Source organism: Hyla sarda, unplaced genomic scaffold, assembly GCF_029499605.1.
Source record: "Hyla sarda isolate aHylSar1 unplaced genomic scaffold, aHylSar1.hap1 scaffold_1991, whole genome shotgun sequence".
Taxonomy (NCBI): domain Eukaryota; kingdom Metazoa; phylum Chordata; class Amphibia; order Anura; family Hylidae; genus Hyla; species Hyla sarda.
The window spans coordinates 14,669-27,161 of NW_026608651.1; the positions used below are offsets into that span (position 1 = coordinate 14,669).

The 12,493-nt window shown below is 46.6% G+C and overlaps 5 non-coding genes and 1 pseudogene across 5 annotated transcripts; all 6 read right to left on the reverse strand.

Moving 5' to 3' along the window:
• Window positions 1-15: 15 nt before the first annotated feature.
• On the reverse strand, window positions 16-233 carry LOC130317356 (U2 spliceosomal RNA; annotated as a pseudogene).
• A 2,104-nt stretch (window positions 234-2,337) lies between these two features.
• On the reverse strand, window positions 2,338-2,527 carry LOC130317351 (U2 spliceosomal RNA). Its single transcript, XR_008864481.1, has one exon. It is a non-coding gene; the product is annotated as a U2 spliceosomal RNA (small nuclear RNA).
• Window positions 2,528-4,621: 2,094 nt separating this feature from the next.
• Window positions 4,622-4,812, reverse strand: LOC130317359 (U2 spliceosomal RNA). The gene has a single exon (XR_008864486.1). It is a non-coding gene; the product is annotated as a U2 spliceosomal RNA (small nuclear RNA).
• A 2,105-nt stretch (window positions 4,813-6,917) lies between these two features.
• Window positions 6,918-7,108, reverse strand: LOC130317360 (U2 spliceosomal RNA). The gene has a single exon (XR_008864487.1). It is a non-coding gene; the product is annotated as a U2 spliceosomal RNA (small nuclear RNA).
• Window positions 7,109-9,202: 2,094 nt separating this feature from the next.
• LOC130317349 (U2 spliceosomal RNA) lies at window positions 9,203-9,393 on the reverse strand. Its single transcript, XR_008864479.1, has one exon. It is a non-coding gene; the product is annotated as a U2 spliceosomal RNA (small nuclear RNA).
• A 2,092-nt stretch (window positions 9,394-11,485) lies between these two features.
• LOC130317334 (U2 spliceosomal RNA) lies at window positions 11,486-11,676 on the reverse strand. Its single transcript, XR_008864466.1, has one exon. It is a non-coding gene; the product is annotated as a U2 spliceosomal RNA (small nuclear RNA).
• Window positions 11,677-12,493: the final 817 nt, after the last annotated feature.

The window sequence follows — 12,493 nt, forward strand, 5'->3', positions numbered from 1 at the left end:
GGTAACGCTCAACGTACCGAAAATGCCTTCTGAGACACAAGGTCCCAGAGACAGGGGGATCGCAACCCGTTGTCCGTGGACTAAGCCCGCTCCCCAATAGCAGCAAGGGGGTGAAGTCCCTCCGTAAGGAGAGACAATCCCCCAAGGCCGAGAAGCGGGGTACCACAGACACCTTCCGACCAGACCAAATGCAGATACTACACTTGATCTTAGCCAAAAGGCCGAGAAGCGATAACCGTGAAAGGGGCGGGCCCAACAAGGTCCCCTTCATGGGCACTATCACTGCTTGCTGTCAGGGAGGCTGCCAGACAATTTTCCATGCACACTCTGGGCTGGGGGGCAGTCAACCACCAGTACACACAGCAGAACCTAAACCCATACCATTATTGCTAAGCAGCAAGACAGGGGCCCATTGCACTCCCACGGGGCCTTTTTAAATGCAATCCATAACCCGGATTTGCCAGGAACCCTTCTTACTCCTCCTACTTGCATGTGACACTGGGCTTAGGATCTGCATAGGAAACACACACACAAGCACACACCTACCTTTGTTGCCTGCAGATGCCTCCTTGGCTGTCCCCAAACGGTATCAAACCAACACCCACGGGAAGCTGTAAGCATAGAGGACATGCCTGCACCCCATTGGACTTACCTGTGTGGGTTAAATCCGGGTTATTTGACAACCTATGGCGGTGATGGTTCTGCTCAGGCAGAGCAGTGCTGATGCTCCTCATAAAGCTGTCGCTGCTGTGAAGGTTCTAGGTGACATCACAAATCCCTATGGTTACATACACAACAAAGCTGGGTTGTTGTTGTTTACACTCTGCAAGGCCTGTGGAAGTGAGTGACATCATAGCACTGTAGTTCTGAGGGTTCAAGATGGATGCAACAATCTCCTGTTGCTTCTATGAAGGCCGTAATAGACGACATCACCAAACAGCTCCATAGTCACATACACAGCAAAGGAGAGATGTTGTTTACACCTAGTGATGTCAGTGGTATTGAGTGACATCACAGCACAGTGCTAAGGCTCCTGGGCCTGGACACAGCAGCGGCTGCAATATCTCAACGGAGAATACGTTTATATCTATGTGTGTGTGTGCGCATATATATATATATATATATATATATATATATATATATATATATATATATATATATTTCTCCGCCGAAATCACTTTTAAACCCATTTCCACCTTTTTTTCCCTTCTCTTCCTCTTACTTTTTTTTCACGTTTTTTTACGTTTTTCTCCTTTTCGCCTCTTTTCTGGGCGTATTATTCTTCTTTTTCTTCTTTTTTTTTCGTCTAATGCATACCCCATCAGTGCAGCAATGCTTATTCAATACCGCCAGCAGATGGAGACACTGGGGGATAATTTTCTAAGGATTTATACTGATTTTTCCTGTCTGAATTTGTCGCACAGAAAGTTGCAGGCCAAATATGTGTGACATTTCTGCGACTTTAGCTTCTAGAGCATTTTTACAACATTATACATAGGTGCTGAATACATAAAAAGCGACTGTTCAGCGACAGACAAGTCGCATCGGCTGAAAGTAGGCCAGAATGTCAGTCCATGTTGGAGCAGGTTTAGATACAGTCTAAAGCATAGATCTCAAAGTCTGTGCACAGAATTTAGTAAGGGCCTCGCACCTTCTGATGCATCAGGTAGGTGCACAATAGCATAGCCTAACCCTCTGTACTTTGGTCTATATTGATGCGGGACATAGACAGCCAGCTGATGACCAATCCATTAGTGCAATGGATGGCTGGAAGCATTTGTCTTTGCCTTTGCAATACCACAGAAGCAATGCATGGTCAATGTACAGCAATGACACACCTGTGTGAACAGCCAGGAGACCCCCCCCCCCCCCCCATGTTATGTTACATAGTTACATAGTTAGTACGGTCGAAAAAAGACATATGTCCATCACGTTCAACCAGGGAATTAAGGGGTAGGGGTGTGGCGCGATATTGGGGAAGGGATGAGATTTTATATTTCTTCATAAGCATTAATCTTATTTTGTCAATTAGGAACATTCAGCACCCACCCGCTATCAAGGCAGCTGCCTATCATGTCATGCCCTACCTGCACAGGTGTGCTGGCTACTCAAATGATCCAATTAAGGAGGCCATTTAGTCAGCAGCAGCAGAAGTCCTGTGCCTGGACGCTCCAACAGGGGCCAGACACAAGCAGAAGCAGAAGCAGCAGAAGCAGCAGCAGCACCACCTTTTGTTTTTTGGCTGCAGCAGCAGCAAGGCCCACAGGGCTGGCTAGCTGGCTAGCCAGCAAGCAGGTAGCAATGAAAGTAGGAATCTTTCTTTTTAACCCTGTAAGGGGGTGGTGCACTGTACCCGAAGATACTGCCATATCGGGTCAATGCATAGGGCGACGGAAGCAAGCTTCGAAATCGGCCCCCGTTCTCAAAAATCATTTAATATATGGTCCCCAGATAGGGGACGTATCAGATATTAAACTGATAAGAACAGATACTACACTTGATCTTAGCCAAAAGGCCGAGAAGCGATAACCGTGAAAGGGGCGGGCCCAACAAGGTCCCCTTCATGGGCACTATCACTGCTTGCTGTCAGGGAGGCTGCCAGACAATTTTCCATGCACACTCTGGGCTGGGGGGCAGTCAACCACCAGTACACACAGCAGAACCTAAACCCATACCATTATTGCTAAGCAGCAAGACAGGGGCCCATTGCACTCCCACGGGGCCTTTTTAAATGCAATCCATAACCCGGATTTGCCAGGAACCCTTCTTACTCCTCCTACTTGCATGTGACACTGGGCTTAGGATCTGCATAGGAAACACACACACAAGCACACACCTACCTTTGTTGCCTGCAGATGCCTCCTTGGCTGTCCCCAAACGGTATCAAACCAACACCCACGGGAAGCTGTAAGCATAGAGGACATGCCTGCACCCCATTGGACTTACCTGTGTGGGTTAAATCCGGGTTATTTGACAACCTATGGCGGTGATGGTTCTGCTCAGGCAGAGCAGTGCTGATGCTCCTCATAAAGCTGTCGCTGCTGTGAAGGTTCTAGGTGACATCACAAATCCCTATGGTTACATACACAACAAAGCTGGGTTGTTGTTGTTTACACTCTGCAAGGCCTGTGGAAGTGAGTGACATCATAGCACTGTAGTTCTGAGGGTTCAAGATGGATGCAACAATCTCCTGTTGCTTCTATGAAGGCCGTAATAGACGACATCACCAAACAGCTCCATAGTCACATACACAGCAAAGGAGAGATGTTGTTTACACCTAGTGATGTCAGTGGTATTGAGTGACATCACAGCACAGTGCTAAGGCTCCTGGGCCTGGACACAGCAGCGGCTGCAATATCTCAACGGAGAATACGTTTATATCTATGTGTGTGTGTGCGCATATATATATATATATATATATATATATATATATATATATATATATATTTCTCCGCCGAAATCACTTTTAAACCCATTTCCACCTTTTTTTTCCCTTCTCTTCCTCTTACTTTTTTTTCACGTTTTTTTAAGTTTTTCTCCTTTTCGCCTCTTTTCTGGGCGTATTATTCTTCTTTTTCTTCTTTTTTTTCGTCTAATGCATACCCCATCAGTGCAGCAATGCTTATTCAATACCGCCAGCAGATGGAGACACTGGGGGATAATTTTCTAAGGATTTATACTGATTTTTCCTGTCTGAATTTGTCGCACAGAAAGTTGCAGGCCAAATATGTGTGACATTTCTGCGACTTTAGCTTCTAGAGCATTTTTACAACATTATACATAGGTGCTGAATACATAAAAAGCGACTGTTCAGCGACAGACAAGTCGCATCGGCTGAAAGTAGGCCAGAATGTCAGTCCATGTTGGAGCAGGTTTAGATACAGTCTAAAGCATAGATCTCAAAGTCTGTGCACAGAATTTAGCAAGGGCCTCGCACCTTCTGATGCATCAGGTAGGTGCACAATAGCATAGCCTAACCCTCTGTACTTTGGTCTATATTGATGCGGGACATAGACAGCCAGCTGATGACCAATCCATTAGTGCAATGGATGGCTGGAAGCATTTGTCTTTGCCTTTGCAATACCACAGAAGCAATGCATGGTCAATGTACAGCAATGACACACCTGTGTGAACAGCCAGGAGACCCCCCCCCCCCCCATGTTATGTTACATAGTTACATAGTTAGTACGGTCGAAAAAAGACATATGTCCATCACGTTCAACCAGGGAATTAAGGGGTAGGGGTGTGGCGCGATATTGGGGAAGGGATGAGATTTTATATTTCTTCATAAGCATTAATCTTATTTTGTCAATTAGGAACATTCAGCACCCACCCGCTATCAAGGCAGCTGCCTATCATGTCATGCCCTACCTGCACAGGTGTGCTGGCTACTCAAATGATCCAATTAAGGAGGCCATTTAGTCAGCAGCAGCAGAAGTCCTGTGCCTGGACGCTCCAACAGGGGCCAGACACAAGCAGAAGCAGAAGCAGCAGAAGCAGCAGCAGCACCACCTTTTGTTTTTTGGCTGCAGCAGCAGCAAGGCCCACAGGGCTGGCTAGCTGGCTAGCCAGCAAGCAGGTAGCAATGAAAGTAGGAATCTTTCTTTTTAACCCTGTAAGGGGGTGGTGCACTGTACCCGAAGATACTGCCATATCGGGTCAATGCATAGGGCGACGGAAGCAAGCTTCGAAATCGGCCCCCGTTCTCAAAAATCCATTTAATATATGGTCCCCAGATAGGGGACGTATCAGATATTAAACTGATAAGAACAGATACTACACTTGATCTTAGCCAAAAGGCCGAGAAGCGATAACCGTGAAAGGGGCGGGCCCAACAAGGTCCCCTTCATGGGCACTATCACTGCTTGCTGTCAGGGAGGCTGCCAGACAATTTTCCATGCACACTCTGGGCTGGGGGGCAGTCAACCACCAGTACACACAGCAGAACCTAAACCCATACCATTATTGCTAAGCAGCAAGACAGGGGCCCATTGCACTCCCACGGGGCCTTTTTAAATGCAATCCATAACCCGGATTTGCCAGGAACCCTTCTTACTCCTCCTACTTGCATGTGACACTGGGCTTAGGATCTGCATAGGAAACACACACACAAGCACACACCTACCTTTGTTGCCTGCAGATGCCTCCTTGGCTGTCCCCAAACGGTATCAAACCAACACCCACGGGAAGCTGTAAGCATAGAGGACATGCCTGCACCCCATTGGACTTACCTGTGTGGGTTAAATCCGGGTTATTTGACAACCTATGGCGGTGATGGTTCTGCTCAGGCAGAGCAGTGCTGATGCTCCTCATAAAGCTGTCGCTGCTGTGAAGGTTCTAGGTGACATCACAAATCCCTATGGTTACATACACAACAAAGCTGGGTTGTTGTTGTTTACACTCTGCAAGGCCTGTGGAAGTGAGTGACATCATAGCACTGTAGTTCTGAGGGTTCAAGATGGATGCAACAATCTCCTGTTGCTTCTATGAAGGCCGTAATAGACGACATCACCAAACAGCTCCATAGTCACATACACAGCAAAGGAGAGATGTTGTTTACACCTAGTGATGTCAGTGGTATTGAGTGACATCACAGCACAGTGCTAAGGCTCCTGGGCCTGGACACAGCAGCGGCTGCAATATCTCAACGGAGAATACGTTTATATCTATGTGTGTGTGTGCGCATATATATATATATATATATATATATATATATATATATATATATATTTCTCCGCCGAAATCACTTTTAAACCCATTTCCACCTTTTTTTCCCTTCTCTTCCTCTTACTTTTTTTTCACGTTTTTTTACGTTTTTCTCCTTTTCGCCTCTTTTCTGGGCGTATTATTCTTCTTTTTCTTCTTTTTTTTCGTCTAATGCATACCCCATCAGTGCAGCAATGCTTATTCAATACCGCCAGCAGATGGAGACACTGGGGGATAATTTTCTAAGGATTTATACTGATTTTTCCTGTCTGAATTTGTCGCACAGAAAGTTGCAGGCCAAATATGTGTGACATTTCTGCGACTTTAGCTTCTAGAGCATTTTTACAACATTATACATAGGTGCTGAATACATAAAAAGCGACTGTTCAGCGACAGACAAGTCGCATCGGCTGAAAGTAGGCCAGAATGTCAGTCCATGTTGGAGCAGGTTTAGATACAGTCTAAAGCATAGATCTCAAAGTCTGTGCACAGAATTTAGCAAGGGCCTCGCACCTTCTGATGCATCAGGTAGGTGCACAATAGCATAGCCTAACCCTCTGTACTTTGGTCTATATTGATGCGGGACATAGACAGCCAGCTGATGACCAATCCATTAGTGCAATGGATGGCTGGAAGCATTTGTCTTTGCCTTTGCAATACCACAGAAGCAATGCATGGTCAATGTACAGCAATGACACACCTGTGTGAACAGCCAGGAGACCCCCCCCCCCCCCCCTCCATGTTATGTTACATAGTTACATAGTTAGTACGGTCGAAAAAAGACATATGTCCATCAAGTTCAACCAGGGAATTAAGGGGTAGGGGTGTGGCGCGATATTGGGGAAGGGATGAGATTTTATATTTCTTCATAAGCATTAATCTTATTTTGTCAATTAGGAACATTCAGCACCCACCCGCTATCAAGGCAGCTGCCTATCATGTCATGCCCTACCTGCACAGGTGTGCTGGCTACTCAAATGATCCAATTAAGGAGGCCATTTAGTCAGCAGCAGCAGAAGTCCTGTGCCTGGACGCTCCAACAGGGGCCAGACACAAGCAGAAGCAGAAGCAGCAGAAGCAGCAGAAGCAGCAGCAGCACCACCTTTTGTTTTTTGGCTGCAGCAGCAGCAAGGCCCACAGGGCTGGCTAGCTGGCTAGCCAGCAAGCAGGTAGCAATGAAAGTAGGAATCTTTCTTTTTAACCCTGTAAGGGGGTGGTGCACTGTACCCGAAGATACTGCCATATCGGGTCAATGCATAGGGCGACGGAAGCAAGCTTCGAAATCGGCCCCCGTTCTCAAAAATCCATTTAATATATGGTCCCCAGATAGGGGACGTATCAGATATTAAACTGATAAGAACAGATACTACACTTGATCTTAGCCAAAAGGCCGAGAAGCGATAACCGTGAAAGGGGCGGGCCCAACAAGGTCCCCTTCATGGGCACTATCACTGCTTGCTGTCAGGGAGGCTGCCAGACAATTTTCCATGCACACTCTGGGCTGGGGGGCAGTCAACCACCAGTACACACAGCAGAACCTAAACCCATACCATTATTGCTAAGCAGCAAGACAGGGGCCCATTGCACTCCCACGGGGCCTTTTTAAATGCAATCCATAACCCGGATTTGCCAGGAACCCTTCTTACTCCTCCTACTTGCATGTGACACTGGGCTTAGGATCTGCATAGGAAACACACACACAAGCACACACCTACCTTTGTTGCCTGCAGATGCCTCCTTGGCTGTCCCCAAACGGTATCAAACCAACACCCACGGGAAGCTGTAAGCATAGAGGACATGCCTGCACCCCATTGGACTTACCTGTGTGGGTTAAATCCGGGTTATTTGACAACCTATGGCGGTGATGGTTCTGCTCAGGCAGAGCAGTGCTGATGCTCCTCATAAAGCTGTCGCTGCTGTGAAGGTTCTAGGTGACATCACAAATCCCTATGGTTACATACACAACAAAGCTGGGTTGTTGTTGTTTACACTCTGCAAGGCCTGTGGAAGTGAGTGACATCATAGCACTGTAGTTCTGAGGGTTCAAGATGGATGCAACAATCTCCTGTTGCTTCTATGAAGGCCGTAATAGACGACATCACCAAACAGCTCCATAGTCACATACACAGCAAAGGAGAGATGTTGTTTACACCTAGTGATGTCAGTGGTATTGAGTGACATCACAGCACAGTGCTAAGGCTCCTGGGCCTGGACACAGCAGCGGCTGCAATATCTCAACGGAGAATACGTTTATATCTATGTGTGTGTGTGCGCATATATATATATATATATATATATATATATATATATATATATATATTTCTCCGCCGAAATCACTTTTAAACCCATTTCCACCTTTTTTTCCCTTCTCTTCCTCTTACTTTTTTTTCACGTTTTTTTACGTTTTTCTCCTTTTCGCCTCTTTTCTGGGCGTATTATTCTTCTTTTTCTTCTTTTTTTTCGTCTAATGCATACCCCATCAGTGCAGCAATGCTTATTCAATACCGCCAGCAGATGGAGACACTGGGGGATAATTTTCTAAGGATTTATACTGATTTTTCCTGTCTGAATTTGTCGCACAGAAAGTTGCAGGCCAAATATGTGTGACATTTCTGCGACTTTAGCTTCTAGAGCATTTTTACAACATTATACATAGGTGCTGAATACATAAAAAGCGACTGTTCAGCGACAGACAAGTCGCATCGGCTGAAAGTAGGCCAGAATGTCAGTCCATGTTGGAGCAGGTTTAGATACAGTCTAAAGCATAGATCTCAAAGTCTGTGCACAGAATTTAGCAAGGGCCTCGCACCTTCTGATGCATCAGGTAGGTGCACAATAGCATAGCCTAACCCTCTGTACTTTGGTCTATATTGATGCGGGACATAGACAGCCAGCTGATGACCAATCCATTAGTGCAATGGATGGCTGGAAGCATTTGTCTTTGCCTTTGCAATACCACAGAAGCAATGCATGGTCAATGTACAGCAATGACACACCTGTGTGAACAGCCAGGAGACCCCCCCCCCCCCCCCCATGTTATGTTACATAGTTACATAGTTAGTACGGTCGAAAAAAGACATATGTCCATCACGTTCAACCAGGGAATTAAGGGGTAGGGGTGTGGCGCGATATTGGGGAAGGGATGAGATTTTATATTTCTTCATAAGCATTAATCTTATTTTGTCAATTAGGAACATTCAGCACCCACCCGCTATCAAGGCAGCTGCCTATCATGTCATGCCCTACCTGCACAGGTGTGCTGGCTACTCAAATGATCCAATTAAGGAGGCCATTTAGTCAGCAGCAGCAGAAGTCCTGTGCCTGGACGCTCCAACAGGGGCCAGACACAAGCAGAAGCAGAAGCAGCAGAAGCAGCAGCAGCACCACCTTTTGTTTTTTGGCTGCAGCAGCAGCAAGGCCCACAGGGCTGGCTAGCTGGCTAGCCAGCAAGCAGGTAGCAATGAAAGTAGGAATCTTTCTTTTTAACCCTGTAAGGGGGTGGTGCACTGTACCCGAAGATACTGCCATATCGGGTCAATGCATAGGGCGACGGAAGCAAGCTTCGAAATCGGCCCACGTTCTCAAAAATCCATTTAATATATGGTCCCCAGATAGGGGACGTATCAGATATTAAACTGATAAGAACAGATACTACACTTGATCTTAGCCAAAAGGCCGAGAAGCGATAACCGTGAAAGGGGCGGGCCCAACAAGGTCCCCTTCATGGGCACTATCACTGCTTGCTGTCAGGGAGGCTGCCAGACAATTTTCCATGCACACTCTGGGCTGGGGGGCAGTCAACCACCAGTACACACAGCAGAACCTAAACCCATACCATTATTGCTAAGCAGCAAGACAGGGGCCCATTGCACTCCCACGGGGCCTTTTTAAATGCAATCCATAACCCGGATTTGCCAGGAACCCTTCTTACTCCTCCTACTTGCATGTGACACTGGGCTTAGGATCTGCATAGGAAACACACACACACAAGCACACACCTACCTTTGTTGCCTGCAGATGCCTCCTTGGCTGTCCCCAAACGGTATCAAACCAACACCCACGGGAAGCTGTAAGCATAGAGGACATGCCTGCACCCCATTGGACTTACCTGTGTGGGTTAAATCCGGGTTATTTGACAACCTATGGCGGTGATGGTTCTGCTCAGGCAGAGCAGTGCTGATGCTCCTCATAAAGCTGTCGCTGCTGTGAAGGTTCTAGGTGACATCACAAATCCCTATGGTTACATACACAACAAAGCTGGGTTGTTGTTGTTTACACTCTGCAAGGCCTGTGGAAGTGAGTGACATCATAGCACTGTAGTTCTGAGGGTTCAAGATGGATGCAACAATCTCCTGTTGCTTCTATGAAGGCCGTAATAGACGACATCACCAAACAGCTCCATAGTCACATACACAGCAAAGGAGAGATGTTGTTTACACCTAGTGATGTCAGTGGTATTGAGTGACATCACAGCACAGTGCTAAGGCTCCTGGGCCTGGACACAGCAGCGGCTGCAATATCTCAACGGAGAATACGTTTATATCTATGTGTGTGTGTGCGCATATATATATATATATATATATATATATATATATATATATTTCTCCGCCGAAATCACTTTTAAACCCATTTCCACCTTTTTTTCCCTTCTCTTCCTCTTACTTTTTTTTCACGTTTTTTTACGTTTTCCTCCTTTTCGCCTCTTTTCTGGGCGTATTATTCTTCTTTTTCTTCTTTTTTTTCGTCTAATGCATACCCCATCAGTGCAGCAATGCTTATTCAATACCGCCAGCAGATGGAGACACTGGGGGATAATTTTCTAAGGATTTATACTGATTTTTCCTGTCTGAATTTGTCGCACAGAAAGTTGCAGGCCAAATATGTGTGACATTTCTGCGACTTTAGCTTCTAGAGCATTTTTACAACATTATACATAGGTGCTGAATACATAAAAAGCGACTGTTCAGCGACAGACAAGTCGCATCGGCTGAAAGTAGGCCAGAATGTCAGTCCATGTTGGAGCAGGTTTAGATACAGTCTAAAGCATAGATCTCAAAGTCTGTGCACAGAATTTAGCAAGGGCCTCGCACCTTCTGATGCATCAGGTAGGTGCACAATAGCATAGCCTAACCCTCTGTACTTTGGTCTATATTGATGCGGGACATAGACAGCCAGCTGATGACCAATCCATTAGTGCAATGGATGGCTGGAAGCATTTGTCTTTGCCTTTGCAATACCACAGAAGCAATGCATGGTCAATGTACAGCAATGACACACCTGTGTGAACAGCCAGGAGACCCCCCCCCCCCCCCCCCCCATGTTATGTTACATAGTTACATAGTTAGTACGGTCGAAAAAAGACATATGTCCATCACGTTCAACCAGGGAATTAAGGGGTAGGGGTGTGGCGCGATATTGGGGAAGGGATGAGATTTTATATTTCTTCATAAGCATTAATCTTATTTTGTCAATTAGGAACATTCAGCACCCACCCGCTATCAAGGCAGCTGCCTATCATGTCATGCCCTACCTGCACAGGTGTGCTGGCTACTCAAATGATCCAATTAAGGAGGCCATTTAGTCAGCAGCAGCAGAAGTCCTGTGCCTGGACGCTCCAACAGGGGCCAGACACAAGCAGAAGCAGAAGCAGCAGAAGCAGCAGCAGCACCACCTTTTGTTTTTTGGCTGCAGCAGCAGCAAGGCCCACAGGCTGGCTAGCTGGCTAGCCAGCAAGCAGGTAGCAATGAAAGTAGGAATCTTTCTTTTTAACCCTGTAAGGGGGTGGTGCACTGTACCCGAAGATACTGCCATATCGGGTCAATGCATAGGGCGACGGAAGCAAGCTTCGAAATCGGCCCCCGTTCTCAAAAATCCATTTAATATATGGTCCCCAGATAGGGGACGTATCAGATATTAAACTGATAAGAACAGATACTACACTTGATCTTAGCCAAAAGGCCGAGAAGCGATAACCGTGAAAGGGGCGGGCCCAACAAGGTCCCCTTCATGGGCACTATCACTGCTTGCTGTCAGGGAGGCTGCCAGACAATTTTCCATGCACACTCTGGGCTGGGGGGCAGTCAACCACCAGTACACACAGCAGAACCTAAACCCATACCATTATTGCTAAGCAGCAAGACAGGGGCCCATTGCACTCCCACGGGGCCTTTTTAAATGCAATCCATAACCCGGATTTGCCAGGAACCCTTCTTACTCCTCCTACTTGCATGTGACACTGGGCTTAGGATCTGCATAGGAAACACACACACAAGCACACACCTACCTTTGTTGCCTGCAGATGCCTCCTTGGCTGTCCCCAAACGGTATCAAACCAACACCCACGGGAAGCTGTAAGCATAGAGGACATGCCTGCACCCCATTGGACTTACCTGTGTGGGTTAAATCCGGGTTATTTGACAACCTATGGCGGTGATGGTTCTGCTCAGGCAGAGCAGTGCTGATGCTCCTCATAAAGCTGTCGCTGCTGTGAAGGTTCTAGGTGACATCACAAATCCCTATGGTTACATACACAACAAAGCTGGGTTGTTGTTGTTTACACTCTGCAAGGCCTGTGGAAGTGAGTGACATCATAGCACTGTAGTTCTGAGGGTTCAAGATGGATGCAACAATCTCCTGTTGCTTCTATGAAGGCCGTAATAGACGACATCACCAAACAGCTCCATAGTCACATACACAGCAAAGGAGAGATGTTGTTTACACCTAGTGATGTCAGTGGTATTGAGTGACATCACAGCACAGTGCTAAGGCTCCTGGGCCTGGACACAGC